This window comes from Amphiprion ocellaris, chromosome 19 (assembly GCF_022539595.1).
Source record: "Amphiprion ocellaris isolate individual 3 ecotype Okinawa chromosome 19, ASM2253959v1, whole genome shotgun sequence".
Lineage (NCBI taxonomy): Eukaryota > Metazoa > Chordata > Actinopteri > Pomacentridae > Amphiprion > Amphiprion ocellaris.
The window spans coordinates 18,394,155-18,411,710 of NC_072784.1; the positions used below are offsets into that span (position 1 = coordinate 18,394,155).

At 36.9% G+C, this 17,556-nt stretch overlaps 1 long non-coding RNA gene across 1 annotated transcript; it reads left to right on the top strand.

The window, feature by feature from the left end:
* The first annotated feature begins 3,535 nt into the window (after positions 1-3,535).
* On the top strand, positions 3,536-12,076 carry LOC129347524 (uncharacterized). The gene is made up of 4 exons (XR_008599660.1): positions 3,536-3,751; positions 9,157-9,257; positions 9,987-10,128; positions 10,993-12,076. It is a non-coding gene; the product is annotated as an uncharacterized LOC129347524 (long non-coding RNA).
* The last annotated feature ends 5,480 nt before the right edge of the window (positions 12,077-17,556 follow it).

The following is a 17,556-nucleotide window of genomic DNA, read 5'->3' on the forward strand; positions in this document are numbered from 1 at the left end:
ATTAGCATTCAATTTAAGCTGTGTTTTGGCCAGCTTGGGAGTGTAAAGTCAAGGATGCACGCTCATCTCTTTTTAAAGTCACTAACTTTGCCTGCTGTTTGGTCTTCAGCACATAATAAATAGAACTTTTTGCTAAACTTAGATGTATATTGTGACAAAAATGACACTGATGGAAACAATGACATTGAATCTAAGCAAAGTTTCTGGCTGGAAAACCAATGAGCTTAAAAAAAGTTTCACAGAGCTGAGTGGCTGATTATTTTCTGTGTGGCATTTTCCCTATACAAGGTTTGATCTTTGTTAAAATAAAAATAGTAATTATAGTGGCTTTGAGGAACATTATAATGTTCCTGTTTTCATTATTACACTGTATTTTTGGAAACAAGGATGACTCACTTTCAGTGAAACAGAATTTACGATCACTGTCATCTACTTTAGCTTGCTTTCTTTATTAGAATCATGTCCAATTGAAGGACACTGACAAAAGGAGTTTCCACTAAATATATTTTATGTAAAATATGACATGATTCTAATACATATAGAAGTGGTAATAGAAAAGCAACATTTCATATCCAACACGCAGCATTTATTACATGACTCATTGATTTTGGAGGCATAGAAGCATCAAGAAAACCTATTGCAATACTGTAATAATACCAAGACTTTTAAGTGTCCTTTCACAAGTTGTCTGTATTGTTATAAGATACTCATCTGTGTCACGATGCATGCTGAGAGTTTCCAAAAAAAACAAACTAACATGGTGAGACAATTCCCCGAGCCTGCCAGGAATAACACGACTTTCAACCCTCGCATATCAGCTGAAGGAATTCTGAAGAGTCAGCAGAATATAACCCACATAAATTTTGAAAAACAAATCAAACATGCAGGTCAGTGAGGCTCCAGCTTAGCTTGAAAATATTTGACTTCTTTCTTTTACCCTTGCAGATTCTCTAGAGGTGAGCCTGACTGAGACTGAAGCCTGCAATTGAGTTCCAATGATGGGGCTGCAGGCGCCTTCTACCAGCCTGACACACATCAGGTCAGACACACAGCCAACTATCAAAGAGTGCCAGGCCCTGCTGGATGTCAAGACATGTTTGCAGTGGGGGATTGTAGAAGAAGACACAGGGTGATGAACTTTTTTAAGGACACAAAGACAACTTTTTCTCTTCAAGTCAGCCTATTCCAGGTATCTGAGCCCTTTAAATGTATACATTATAATGCGCTATCAGTGCATGCAGTATCTATAAATAGTCTAGAAAATATTTTGAGGCCATTATTCTGTTCTTAAAATAGTTTTTAAAAATTCTTTATGGCATGGCCAGAGCACTACATTGTCTTTAAGTTGTGTGAGTATACGTAATACGAGAGTAGGCCTCTAGATGGCAGTCTTTGAGAGCAAATTCTGCAGTTGAAGACACTCAAGAATTGGTGCTTTTGAGTGAGTATCTATTCATTTTAACTGAGCAGAATACCTATTATGATGCTGATTGTGCTTTTTGTCAATGGTTTGTAGTGGTTTAAACTGTCAAAAGTGCTGAAGCTCACTCTCAAACCTCAGGTCATCGAAATTTGATCATTTTATGCCCTTTGTTTCGACACTCCCAGTTTAACTCAACACAGTTCTCACGTGCTGTTGGATGGGTTTCAAAGCAAATACAATGAGTTAATTTCAAAAATGTGCAAGTTAAACCTTTAATGTTGCTTTAATCTTGAGAGTCTAAGAGGTAAAAGTGTGTGAAAATCTTTCTTATAGTGTAGGGAAGACACAAAGCTGAAAACAGGTGAAGATGATAACAGACAGAAAAAGACTTCACTTCAAGTACAAAGACAGAGGAGATGCATTCTCCTGTGTTTTCTTCCCTCTCCAGGCCTGTGTCTATTTATAGTAATATAGCGGAAACTGCAAAAAAAATATAGAAAACTTCAACACCAGTCTAACAAAGTAAATCAAGGAGGTAAACATTTATTTGTGGTGTTAAAAATACAGAAAATACCAACACAAAGTGAAAATTCCCACATAATATTTAAAGAGACTGCACCACCTTTAACCCTTTAAGACCCACCATTGTGCAAGTCCGCCAGGACATATTTTTACATTTTTACATGCTGTAGTGCCATTTTTTGGAGTATTTTTATTTGCTTTACATCAAAATAACCCTCATATCCCAAATTTTAATAATATGTATTGACTTATGTCTTAACTACTACAAAAAATTGCTTAAAAGTGCAATATATCTTAAAAAATGAAAATCATTTGTTTTTTTCACATATATTTCAAAATACAGAAATTGCATAGCTGTATCCCTCAAATTTGTAAATAAAAAAGTTGCACAATAACCTTTGGAACCACAGGAAATTTATTTGGCGTCTGTACATAATTTGCTTTTTGAGATATGGTCAATTTTGTAACCTGTAAAAAAAACGAAAATAAACAAAACTGCAAAATTTGCAGACATCAACATCAAAACAAATTATTTACAATAGTGCAATCAAATTTCTAAGTGTGCCAGATACTTATGAACACACATATTTTATGTACAAAACCATGGTCAGACCATAAAAGGTGCATTTGAAAATAAAAGAAAATCGTTTTTACTGAGTTGAATCACAAACAGTATTTTGATGGTCTCCTGGTCCAAGTACTTGGACAGGTCTGATGGAGAAGGGCTGTCCAAATATTCTGACAGAGGTGGCTGGACACCTGGCCTCCTTTTCGGCAGGAAATGTGGCAGAGAAGGTAAGCTGTCAGGTTCCTTCTCAGTTTTCCAGCCAGCTGTAGGGAGCGCCTCTCCCGGAGCGCTCGCTGGTGGAGCGGCTGCTGCAGCGTCTCCTGGCTGGAGGCCGGTCTGTCCCTCTACCTCTCGCTGGGTACCAGGACAGCAGGAGACCTTCATTCTCTCCTCTTCCTCCTCCTCCTCCTCCTCCCCAACATTGTAAATGCTGCACACAGAAAAAGTTACGTGGTACGTTAGCTGTGCGCAGCACATGACTTGTAAAAATGATGCGTATTTTGCGCGGAATGCTTTCGGCGGCGTTACATGTATATTATACTTTCTTTACTTTTCTCCAACTCAAAACAAACAACTTCTCATGAATACAGACTTACATGTCACCGGAATGCTCAATTCCTTCGATAAGATCGGCTTCATCCGCGCTGGTGGCCAGAGGAGTGGCTGGACTCTTCATCCGACGCTGTAGTTTGCTGGAGAGCTTCGCCAGATGTAAAATAGTTTGGCACGACCAGGTTTTCGCTGCTCCTCAACTAATGTGTGGAAGTGTGTCAAAGGTGTGTGTGGTGGGTCCGTGTACGGATCTGGTAATTGGATTTTCCGTTCTGAAACGGGTATTGAAAAACAAACGAGTGGTTATTTGATTTTCGTTTTAAAATACGAAAATTGAAATTGAAATACAAGCCGTTTTTCCTTGATGATAAAGGGATATACGATTTAAAAAAAAAAACTTTGATTTTCGTTTTATATTTAGAATAACAAGAAAGTAAAATCAGTAAGAGACAGAAACGGAAAAAGGTCCGTTTTTTCATTTTCTGAGACCGGAAGTGGTCATCAGCAAGTGTGGAGCCAAACGACAACAAGATTCTCAGAGGGCGGAGCCAGAGAGCAGTGATTGGCCAGACCATAGATAATATAGAAGACAGCGCGCTAGCGTATCTAGTCTTCTATATATCTATAGTCGGCACGTCTGGTAGCATCTCTGGCTGCTGTTGATCTTGTTTTTGGACTAAAACACGGTAAGTAGATAAATACTTCTAACCAGTAGCGTTGTTTTGTTATACGTTAAGTCAGCGACTTGTGAAGAGTTGTGTTTTGTCGTGTTTGAGCAGTTGGTCCGGACGCATTAGCTAGCTAAGCGGCTAAGTTAGCTAGCGGGCTAATTAACACAGGTGGGTAACTTACCGAGTTAGGTAAAGTTGGCAAGATATTCACAGATTCAAACTTCCGGCATCAATAACTCATGAGATATACGTTGTAAAAACATAAACAATACCTCTTTCAAATCGTTGTAAGCTAGACAATGTGCTACATGGCCAGTTTTATCAAAAGTCGCTGTCTTTCAAGCTGCAGAAATAACACTGATGTCTATGAGCAGCCAGCTGTGCGACGAGTGAACAGGTACAGTGTGCAAATGGCAAAACCGCTGCAACAGCGAAGAGAGGCACTACACAAATATTCAATTACTTAATTTTTATACACTGTAGTGTCACCAAATTTACTGCAGCCATCACTTGTCTCCTGCTGGTCATACTACAACTCTTGGTTTGACACTAAATACAAAATCTGAATTTTAAGGAATTTTTATTACTTTATTATTTTATTAGTAATAAATTCAACAACTTCACTCTTATGTACTGTAGTGTCATCAAAATCACTGGAGCCTTCAATTGTCTCCTGCTGGTCATACTACAACTCTTGGTTTGACACTACATAAAAAAAATCTGAATTTTAAGGAATTTTTATTATTTTATTATTATTTTATTAGTCATAAAATTCAATAACTTCACTCTTATGTACTGTAGTGTCACCAAAATCACTGGAGCCTTCAATTGTCTCCTGCTGGTCATACTACAACTCTTGGTTTGATATTAAATACAAAATCTGAATTTTAAGGAATTTTCATTATTTCAGTATTTTTTTTATTAGTAATAAATTCAATAACTTCACTCTTGTTTACTGTAGTGTCACCAAAATCACTGGAGCTTTCAATTGTCTCCTGCTGGTCATACTACAACTCTTGGTTTGACAATAAATGCAAAATCCGAATTTTAAGGAATTTTTATTATTATTTTATTAGTCATAAAATTCAATAACTTCACTCTTATGTACTGTAGTGTCACCAAAATCACTGGAGCCATCAGTTGTCTCCTGCTGGTCATACTACAACTCTTGCTTTGATATTAAATAAAAAATCTGAATTTTAAGGAATTTTTATTATTTTAGTATTGTTTATGTACTGTAGTGTCACCAAAATCATTGGAGCCTTCAGTTGTCTCCTGTTGATCATACTACAACTCTTGGTTTGACATTAAATTTAAAAAAAATAATTTTAAGGAATTTTTATTAGTAATAAAATTCAATAACTTCACTCTTATGTACTGTAGTGTCACCAAAATCATTGGAGCCTTCAATTGTCATCTGCTGGTCATACTACAACTCTTGGTTTGATATTAAATACAAAATCTGAATTTTAAGGAATTTTTGTTATTTTAGTATTGTTTTATTAGTAATAAATTCAATGACTTCACTCTTGTTTACTGTAGTGTCACCAAAATCATTGGAGCCATCAATTGTCTCCTGCTGGTCATACTACAACTCTTGATTTGACAATAAATGCAAAATCCGAATTTTAAGGAATTTTTATTATTATTTTATTAGTCATAAAATTCTCTAACTTCACTCTTATGTACTGTAGTGTCACCAAAATCATTGGAGCCATCAGTTGTCTCCTGCTGGTCATACTACAACTCTTTGTTTGACACTAAATGCAAAATCCGAATTTTAAGGAATTTTTATTATTTTATTATTATTTCATTAGTCATAAAATTCAATAACTTCACTCTTATGTACTGTAGTGTCACCAAAATCACTGGAGCCATCAGTTGTCTCCTGCTGGTCATACTACAACTCTTTGTTTGACACTAAATGCAAAATCTGAATTTTAAGGAATATTTTTATTATTTTAGTATTGTTTTATTGGTAATAAATTCAATGACTTCACTCTTGTTTACTGTAGTGTCACCAAAATCACTGGAGCCATCAATTGTCTCCTGCTGGTCATACTACAACTCTTACTTTGATATTAAATGCAAAATCTGAATTTTAAGGAATTTTCATTATTTTATTATTATTTTATTAGTCATAAAATTCTCTAACTTCACTCTTATGTACTGTAGTGTCACCAAAATGACTGGAGCCTTCAATTTTCTCCTGGTGGTCATACTACAACTCTTGGTTTGATACTAAATACAAAATCTGAATTTTAAGGAATTTTCATTGTTTTAGTATTATTGTTTTAGTAATAAATTCAACAACTTCACACTTGTTTACTGTAGTGTCACCAAAATCACTGGAACCATCAGTTGTCTCCTGCTGGTCATACTACAACTCTTGGTTTGACACTAAATACAAAATCTGAATTTTAATGAATTTTTATTGTTTTATTATTATTATTATTTTATTAGTCATAAAAGTCAACTTCACTCTTATGCTCTGTAGTATCACCAAAATCAGTGGAGCCTTCAGTTGTCTCCTGCTGGTCATACTACAACTCTTGGTTTGACACTAAATACAAAATCTGAATTTTAATGAATTTTTATTGTTTTATTATTATTATTATTTTATTAGTCATAAAAGTCAACTTCACTCTTATGCTCTGTAGTATCACCAAAATCAGTGGAGCCTTCAGTTGTCTCCTGTTGATCATACTACAAGACTTGGTTTGACATTAAATTTAAAAAAAATCATTTTAAACAATTTTTAGTAGTAATAAAATTCAATAACTTCACTCTTGTTTACTGTAGTGTCACCAAAATCACTGGAGCCTTCAATTGTCTCCTGCTGGTCATACTACAACTCTTGCTTTGATATTAAATACAGAATCTGAATTTCAAGGAATTTTCATTTTTTAAATTATTATTTTATTTGTCATAAAATTCAGTACCTTTACTCTTATACATTGAAGTGTCACCAAAATCATTGGAGCCATCAATTGGCTTCTGCTGGTCATACTACAACACGTGGTTTGATATTAAGTACAAAATTTGAATTTTAAATAATTTTTATTCATAATAAAATTCATTAACTTCACTCTTATGTACTGTAGTGTCACCAAACTTGCTGCTGCCATCAGTTGTCTCATGACTGTCATAGTACAACCCTTGGTTTGATATTAAATACAAAATCAGAATTTTAAGGAATTTTTATTGGTACTACAATTCAATAACTTCATTCTTATACATTGTAGTGCCACTAAAATCACTGGAGCCATCAGTTGGCTCCTACTGGTCATACTACAACTCTTGGTTTGATATAAAAACATTTTTTCATAATTTTAATGAATTTTTTTATTTTATTATCATTTTATAAGTAATACAATTCAATAACTTCACTCTTATGTACTGTCCTGTCATCAAATTCACTAGAGCCTTCAGTTGGCTCCTGATTGTCATACTACAATGCTTGGTTTGATCTTAAATAAAAAATCAGAATTTTAAGGAATTTTTGTAGTAAATAAAATTCAATCACTTTACTCTTAAACACTGCAGAAAACGTAAACTCCATCCAACCATCAAAAGGTCCTACTGATCATACCTTCAGGTTTTTTCTTCCAAGTATTGTCCGTACAGTCCTTAACTTGGATAATATTATTAGCAGTTTAACATTATGGTTTAAATGAATCAGTTAATGCTGCAGCCTTGTAAGAAGGCGTCTTATTGTCTTTCTTGCCAATCGTCAGTACTTGAAGAGACAGTCTAAACAGTTTAGTTTGGTATAATGGTGTTATCTGATCCTGTCTTTGGTGAGGATTCCAAGTTCCATTAATATTCAGTTTCATGTATTTCGACAAACAGGTGCACTATGGATCTAAAAATATAGTGCCACATACATCAAGAGAAGAGCCATCAAAGCTAATTTACTCATAATCCTTAAACTTCACACACAAGCATGCACACTAAATAATGTGCACAACTTCACATGACAATAAACAACCCAAATAAAATCTAATTCAGTTACTTTTGGTTATTAATGTTCCACAATCTACCAAAAAAATGGATGAGCACTTTTGTCTTTTGCAACAAAAAATATTTGAGATATATAACAACAATTTCATTGCTAATAAAAAATCATTAAAATCATGAAAAATAGTTAAATATCAAACCAAGAGTTGTAGTATGATCAACAGGAGCCAACTGATAGTTAGACAGAGTGTAATCTTTCTGCAGTACATAAGAGGGAAGTTATTGAATTTTATGACTAATAAAATAATACTAAAATAATGAAAATTCCTTAAAATTCAGATTTTGTATTTAGTATCAAACCAAGAGTTGTAGTATGACCAGCAGGAGACAATTGATGACTGCAGTAAATTTGGTGACACTACAGTGTATAAAAATTAAGTAATTGAATATTTGTGTAGTGCCTCTCTTCGCTGTTGCAGCGGTTTTGCCATTTGCACACTGTACCTGTTCACTCGTTGCACAGCTGGCTGCTCATAGACATCAATGTTATTTCTGCAGCTTGAAAGACAGCGACTTTTGATAAAACTGGCCTTGTAGTACATTGTCTAGCTTACAACGATGGGAAAGAGGCATTGTTTATGTTTTTACAACGTATATCTCATGAGTTATTGATGCCAGAAGTCCGAATCTGTGAATATCTTGCCAACTTTACCGAACTAACTTACCGCTGAACACCTGTTAGTTGCTGACGCAGCTGTCCGTCATTATTAGAATGACCTTCTCAACCTGTATTTCTCTGCTGTGTATTTTAGCTTTTAAAAAAGTTATTTTACTTTCAGGTTAACTGAAACTCGTTCAGCTGCACTGAAGTTTAACATTCAGCTGGTTTGAATTAAACTGCGCTTAACTTAACATTGCGCAACATTACCTCTCTTAATCTCCATAATTTCATTAAATTTCTTCTCTCTTCCACTGCTCAAGTTCAATCCAGTATATAAAGTGACATTAATAGTGAATAAACTATCAACCAGCCATTGTATTTATTTATTACTGTATGTATTTGTAGTGAAACATGAGTTGAAACATCCTACTTTTGGATCTAGAACTCCACAAGCCGTTCATTTTCAGTCACCCGATGAGTTAAATTCCCCTTTTTATTTGAGGTTGAAGCAGAAAGTCTGAGTTAACAAAGAAAGTTGTTTATAATTTGCGATACCTGTTATCTCTGACTGAGGCTTTAGTTTTTGTTGAGCTGATTTACACGTAGAAACTTTGTTCAGGAAGATTTCTCAGTAGCTCAGAGGACAGGCTGCTTTTTACACAACCTTGTAAGAGAATGTCTGTCAATGCTTTCAGCAGAATTTAGAAACACACCACTTCCTAAACAGATATTTTGAGGCTGTGAGGTTGAACGTTTGAGAGTATATCAGTGTGTTTGTTTGTGGTCTTTCTGTTTCTAGGTGGAAGCTGAATTAGTGAGGATGACTCCTGCTCCTGTCATCTCAAAGCTCCTCACACATCTTTACCTGCACATGAGGAAAATCACTCCTGTAGAATGCAGGTATGTTTGTCATTATTATAAAAAGATGTTGCCTGGTGACCTGTCAGAAACCCATTATACAGAGTCAGCCAAAATAATGTTTACACACATCAGGAAAAGAAAAAGTTGCATAAATCTTTCAATACCAAATTTATTCAGACATCACGAGATTAATAAAAGTTATCTTTGGCCTCTACAATTACAAGAGGTGCTCAAAGTGGTGGCCACTGGCTTCCAGACATTTCTGTTGTGTTGTAGACGTCACTTGTTGATGCTCCATTCATGAGGGTAGCGCCATCTGTTGGGAAAACATCGTACAACAGGACACAGAGTTATCGTGATTTGATCAAACTTTGAAAGAGGTATCTATATGTATAGAAGTACTTATACAAATGAAATATTTATAAAAGTTTTTCTTTTCTTGATGTGTGTACATTATTTTGGCTGATTCTGAACTTAATGAGAACAAAACTGTCATTTAATTGTTGCTCTGAAAGCTTCTTTAGTGAAAACCAGCTGGTGTTGTGCCTTGAAACAAACTGCTGTTGAGGTCTGTGTTTTTAGGTTTAACCCCACAGTTTCTGAATAAACTGATAGCTGTTTTTTTTTTCCTGATCAATGTGGACGTTATAATTGATGGTAACATTTACTGATCATATAATCAGCATGACAATATGACAGTATAACATTCTGACCACCTGACTAATACTGTGTTGGTCCCTTTATGCTGCTAAAACTCCTCTGACTCAGTGGTTCATCAGAACCTCTGAGGATGTCCTGTGGATCCTGTGGATCCTGTGGGTTGCAGGGTGGATCCTACCTAGACCAGGCTGATCCTGGACCATCCCACAGATGCTCCATCAGATGTGGATGTGGGGAGTGTGGAACCCAGGTGAACAGCTTAGCTCTGTCGTGTTCCTCAGACCACTCCTGAGCAGTTTAGTTTGTCCTCCTGAGGGTGGCAGCTGGCATCAAGGACTGCTGTTGCCATGGAGACTAGGGGGTTGTTTGTCCTGCAGTGTTTAGGTGGTGGTACATGTCAAACATCCACATGAATGTCAAGGTTTCCCAGCAGAACATTGCTTTAGAACAAGATGATGGATGTTGTTCTCTTCAGTGGTCAGAATGTTGTGGCTGATTGGTGGATCTGTCTGCCTTTACTCTGACATCCAGAGTTATACAAAAGTGTAGTATGTGTGCAGTGCAGAAGAGATTTACTTTATTGTATGCAGTTTTAGTGGTCCCATCAGAGAAAATCAATTCCATATACAGATTTTTATTAATTCCAGGGCTGGTTAGATTATAATAACTACATCAGATAATTCTTTGTCGCTGTTGGAATTTTGCAGACTGAGAGATGGTTGAGAAAGTTTGCAGTTCTTGTTTTAGCAAAATGTAATAAAAGATCTTTACTGTCATTGTACATGAAATTATCTGCAAACCAGCAAAGTGCATCAGTCTGAGGTATCTAAAAATAAATAAGTAAAGAACAATGTTCTAAAGCCAATAATAAACATAGTATTTTGAGGGAATATTCTAGAAAGGAAAGAAAAGCTCCATTCTCACTCCTCTCAGGATAAACTGTCATTAAAATTGACTTTAAATTTAGCTTCAACACGAGATAAAAACATTTACTTTCATTACTGATATTGTCAAGTTTGAATAAAGTTCATGCTACTTTTATAAAATGATGAAAGTGAATAAATTGTATTTCTGTGATCTGTGTTTGATTTCTGTCTTTTCTCCTGTCATCCAGATGTTCAGAGGGAGATGATGCCACATCTGGTCCAGCTGATGGAAGGTCTTGAAGTTCTCTGACTGGCCTCGACTGAAGATGGTCGTCTCACTGGATTTAAGGTTCAGATGCTCAGTAACAAACTCCACCAATGTGCCAACAGGGAAGCTTTAGGTTTATTAAATGTTGCTATGAAGGTTTCGCTGTTTTTCTTTGTGAATGCAATGTGCTCCAACTGAAACTTGAATTAGAACTTAGAAGTAAATCCTTCCATCTGAAAGGATTTAGTTGCATTAATAACCTCATAACATTCTAATTTTTATTCCAGTCTTGGTTGGAAATAGAATCTCTGTATTGATTCAGGTAAAAACTGAACTTCACAGCATGTTGGAGCAAAACAACCAGATGAAAACTGTGATGGTGTTGGATTGTCAGACCGTAATGTTGCAGCTCAAAGCAGCTTTTCTGTCTCGGTTCATTCTGACATTCAGCTATGAATCAACACAGCAGATGGTGATCCATGCTGTGGAAGTCTCACATCTCCTGATTTAATGGAGCTGCTTTGCACTTTTTACACAGTTTATTCACCAACACTTTATTTAATAAAAGTCCCATCTAGTTTTTATGAGGAATGTGAGGTTTTGATTTCTCTGTGAATAACTGCAGTCTAATGTAACAGCTGGAGTTGTAACATCTGTCCTGATATTGATCATGAACCTTCTAACCCTCTGCTGCCTATTATCTGAAAACAGGAATGTTCTGCTCTCATTACTGAGCACACAGCCTAGTAAGAGGAGCACTTTTCAGAAATGACTCATGGGTATTTATTTTTTAAACGAAGACAAGATGATTGATTGGTAGCTACAGACACTTGTTTGTATTTTGTTCCCTTTAGATATGAAAGTAGAGTTCAGTTTGTTTCCTGAAGGCCTGTTTTAACATTCCCTGGAAATGGACCAAGTGATGCAACCAATGTCTGAGTGTGTCGGGGAAGAAGAGGGTCTGAATTGGAGGTAGGGGGGCTGCAGTTATTCCCTGAAGGTGTTTCTGTCGCAGCTCTGTGCTGCAGACTGTTCAGTCTAGAGCTGGCTCTCCATTCACACTGTACAGAGATCGAGCATGTCTCTCCAAATGATAAATAAAGATGTCTTATTACTAAAACCATGCCTGGTGCTGGTTTTTCTTGAACATTTCCGCACCTTTTTAACTATTTTAAACCACATAGTATCTATCGTTCATCCTTCCACCTGTTCTCTGCCCACTTTCACTCTAATACTATTTCCGTTTGTTCATGTTTTAATCAGTTTGTTTCAAATGCCATGACTTCTAAGTTGGAGTAAAATGCACTCTGAATTATGTAGGTTACCAGTAATGAAGCAACAGCTGAGTCAACTATTGAACAAGTTTTCATGCATGTTCTGGCATCAGCAGTTTCTGGTTTGACTCGGCAACAAATATTACCAGTTTCTACTGACATCTGGATGGAATTAAACCACATGTTCACCTTCTCTGTTGGCCAATCATGGATTGACCCACAAAGGGGTTAAAATGGGCTGTAGGGCCAATTTCAGACCCTCCCACCACCTTGTTAATTTGGCGATAATGTAATTAAATGCAGAAAATGTTTGATATCTAAGCACAAAATCAAATGTCATTAAAGTTTGAATACTTGAGAATATTAACAACTGTATTTTTAAAGCACAGTTTATACACAAAGTGCAGCTCACGATGCTTTACATCAAAGAAGAAAGTAAAATGAAATGGAAAAAAAATGTGACAGCATAGTTCAGTAAAAATGCAAGAACCCACTACAAGTAATAAATACTCCTAAATTACACGAAGCTACATAAACTCCGGCCTGAAATCAGATTCTACTATAGTAGCTTTAGCAAAGGCTATCGTAGGAGCTAGCTCACTACCTAGCCTGCAGTCACTGCTACTTTTCACAAAACATAAAGCTTTCTATTGCTTTATGGTTTTGATATAACAAATTCTAAAACTGAGAGTCCGTAAGATCAATATACAAATACAACAAGGAGGTTTTTAAAAAATGGTGAACTACGGTAGCTTTAGCAAAGACAATCATAGCAGCTAGCTAGCTAACTACTTAGCTTGCATTTACTGATGCTTATCTTCGTTTTTCGCTAAAATTGCACATTTTATATCATATTTGTAAGATGAGAAAAAATCTCAAAGATAATTTCAAGTCTTTGTTTTAGTTTTAAATATACGCTTGACTTTGTAATAACTACATAAAGCAGCTTAAAGCAACTAGTGTAGATATTGTAAAACCAAGTCAGTTTGCTGACTATATGAAAGTATTTTAACATTTGCTGTTGTCCTGTAAAGCTACATGCTCTCACTTAAACTTTTATCAACTAACTGTACTAGAAAACAAATTTACATGTCAATCATTTATACAAAATAAGTGTCAGAATACTTTTTGAGACCCCTATGCAGTTTGCTTCCATTTGATACTATAATATTTTTCTAATATTACTGTTCTGTGCTGGTTTGTTTGTCTCAGATGTGTTGCACTGTACAAACACATACTGTACATACTGAGAGTATTGTGTGGAATACACATACTCAGGAATGTACTATTGCTTGATGTAAGTAGAAACACTGAGGAAACATTGTTTTGGATTTTTGTCAGTGATTAAACAGGACAGGTGTCTGTAGAACTATTGGAGATGTTACCTTTCTGTGTTAGCGGCAGAAAAACCGAGACAAACGTTTGCATAAAAAGACCCAGTTGGGGTAGATCAAGCCTTGTGTTGTTTCCAGGTGGAGCAGCACCACCCAGGGGTATCATCTTCTTCATAACATATTGAGATGTCTGTCAAAATCCGGATCATAATGTGAGTCAGACAGATGTGGAACCTGCTGGATTCATGTCGGAAATAATAATGTTGTTAAGGTTTCACTGAATGTCACTGTGGATTCAGCAGAAACATTTAAACACCTCCAGAGGTCCAGTTTGCTGCCCACAGCTGCTGTGTGTTACATTGTTTCCTCTGACTTGAATAAATACCTGCAGCATCACAGCAGCAGAAACCATCAGTGCGTCTTTACGCGCATTTACACACGTGGCGCAGCAGCGGTCACTTAGGATAAATACTATTCTGTGGACTTGTACACACCATGTCAGCTGTTCCACATGGACTGAAGGTTTATAGGGTGGAAGTATTTGTATTAAAGCTTCTCTGGATGAATCCTGAGCCCCATTAGAGTGTCAGGAATTTTATAAAGATAAATCGTCGTTACGCACAAAATGTGATTTGGCTGTTTTAGATGTGATTGGACTGGAGTTACAAGGTGGACTTTGTGCAAACTCCTGCGTGTACATGGAACAAGGCAAGTGTAGAAACAAATAAATTGACATCATGGATGCTTTATTGAAGGCCCGTGCGTGCACTATTTGAAACCATGGAAACGCTCCGAACGCATATAAAAGGCCTGCAGACCTTCGATCGGCCTCTTTTTGCACCTGGACTTGATCAAGACCTTTTGCAAAGCGATCTGTTAAAGGATTTCAACAACCTACTGAAGACAGACCTCAGCGGATCATCGTGAGAAGAAAAAGAAGAAGAAGAGCCTGCCGGAGAAAGCACCAGTTGAAGCACCTGCAGTTTGCGTTCAGGTAAGAAAATTCATTTCATGCTTTTCCTGCGTCTCACTCATCCTCTGGTCTCTGTGAACATTTTGAAAACGGTTTCAGTCCAAGAAATGAGAATAATTTGTTGAATTTAAAGTTTGTTGAGTATCAGAATTTCGGGGGCTTTTTTGTAAAGCACAGTTTGAGTGAAGTTTTCTTTGTGTAAATTAGTTTTTTTGTGAGTTTTGCTGTATAAAAGTTCTGAAATAATTTAACAAAACGCTAAAGGGGTTTGATGAAACTGTTTTTTTGTTTTACATTACCGTTCAAAAGTTTGGGGTCACCCAGACAATTTCATGTTTTCCATAAAAACTCACACTAATTCATGTGCTGATATAATTGCACAAAGGTTTTCTAATCATCAGTTATCCTGTCGACACCATTAGCTAACACAATGTAGCATTAGAGCACAGGAGTGATGGTTGCTGGAAATGTTCCTCTGTTTATTGTCATATTATATGATTTGTTGGTTTGTTTGTGCTGAGACCAGTAATATGACTCAAAAACAGGCAAAAACTCTGAATATTGTCCACGTCAAACATCTGTAGTTTTATACAGGATTGTAAAAGTTTTAGACAAAGATGGCGACTGGGCCATTTTTCATAAAATAACAGATTGTGCATTTTTGGTAACCACGGAGATGATGGAAGCATTAGGAGAAGGGGGCGGCGATGACGTCAGAACGTGCAGATGAGCCGAAATGACTGTGAGAAATGAACTTTTTTAAGTTTCTAAAGTTCTGAATAATTTATAAAGAATAAGTAATAAAATCATGTATCTATTTAGATGCCGACTGTAGAGAAAAAAAATATGTAAATGTCTGTGTCACAAATCTGTATTTTTACTAATAATAAACTGTTCTTTGACATTGTTTACACACTTCAAATCAGCTAAAATATAATCATTTGAAAGTGTTCAGACCCTCTTCTTAAACAGTCACATTTAAAGTTCATTTTAATACGATGTGGTTATTTGGTGTGATGGTGGAGACACCAGTGAAGTGATTTTATTAAGGTGTTTCTGTGTAGATGCATCACTGCTGCATGTGACTGGATCTGAATCTGTTCTGTGTATTTAGTATTTACTGGTTGAGCCGGAATCTCTGTGAGAAATAATCGTTTTGAACAGCTGTAACTTTTTGAACAATTTACTGTTATTATATTATTAAAGCTTAGCATTTCTAAATGTAACTGCATAAACTGGTACAATAATGGTAAAATGATAAAAACTTTACATAACTGGTAAATAATGTCTACATCAAAAATCGATATTTTTATGAGTGGTAATTTGTTCTTTGACAAAATTTGACCTCAAAATCACACTATTTTCACTGTATTTATTTATTTATATTAGCATAGATATTTTCTTTTTTTTTAAAAATATATATTAAGGGCTAAAATGTAATTTTGTGTTTAAAGAAGTGTCATAGATACAATATGAGGAAGAAGTAAAACAGGCGTAACGTTGGTTTGTGATGTTGCAGACCTCTGCACTGTTAAAAAGTAAACTACAATCTATTCAGCAGAGTTGTTATTCTGATTCATTTGAGCATAACAATTAAAAAAGCTATACTTGACTTGAAAATACACATCAGACCAATCGTGTGTACCTCATTATGTCTGAATTTGTAATTGTGAATGAGCTGAAAATGTAATTTGTTGTTGGTACAACAAAGTTGGAAAAAACCACAGGGTTTCCCAGAATACACAGCAAGGGCAAGTTCTCATGTTCCCTTTCCCTTGGCTTACAATGACTCAGCTACGACCCGCTGTAGCTCAACAGGTTGACCTTGGGATTATAGTTCTTGACGCAGTGGTCATGGGTTCCAATCCACTTCATGGCCCTTTACTGCAGGTCCTTCCCACTTTCCTGTCTCTCAATAAAGCCAGAAAAAGGCCAAAAAAATAACTGAAAGAAGAAGAAATGATCGTGGGGTTGATCAGCTTCTGGTAGTTCAATGAGTCGCACTATTCATCTAATAAACAAGCAGATATTGGCCAAATGAAGAGTTAATAGCAGTAACTCTTCACAGAGCAATGTAAATGTATCCGGGACAAGAATGAAATATGATTTAGTAAATCGTTGAGACAATTCAGTCATTTACAGCAGCAACTGAGAGTCTGAGCAGCTTCACCACTGTGTTCACGTGGATCCAGTGTAGTGTGACGGAATCCAGTGGACGATGTGAGGAGCACAAAGTCTCTGATGGTTGAAATGTTGCTTTGTTTCTGTCTCCAGAGGACTTGGGACCTTCACTGAAGCCCCGATCCACTGATCCAGGGAGACTCCCAGCAGCTGAACTCCAACCGGATTTCACAGACACACACACACACACACACCTCCACCACCATGCTCTCCCCTCTTGCTCCTCCCTTCTCTCCTCTCTCCTTCTCCATCCTTTCCCCTCTTGCTCCTCCCTTCTCTCCTCTCTCCTTCTCCATCCTTTCCCCTCTTGCTCCTCCCTTCTCTCCTCTCTCCTCCTCCTCCATCCTTTCCCCTCTTGCTCCTCCCTTCTCTCCTCTCCTCCTCCTCCATCCTTTCCCCTCTTGCTCCTCCCTTCTCTCCTCTCTCCTCCTCCTCCATCCTTTCCCCTCTTGCTCCTCCCTTCTCTCCTCTCTCCTCCTCCTCCTCCTCCATCCTTTCCCCTCTTGCTCCTCCCTTCTCTCCTCTCTCCTCCTCCATCCTTTCCCCTCTTGCTCCTCCCTTCTCTCCTCTCTCCTCCTCCATCCTTTCCCCTCTTGCTCCTCCCTTCTCTCCTCTCTCCTCCTCCATCCTTTCCCCTCTTGCTCCTCCCTTCTCTCCTCTCTCCTCCTCCATCCTTTCCCCTCTTGCTCCTCCCTTCTCTCCTCTCTCCTCCTCCATCCTTTCCCCTCTTGCTCCTCCCTTCTCTCCTCTCTCCTCCTCCTCCATCCTTTCCCCTCTTGCTC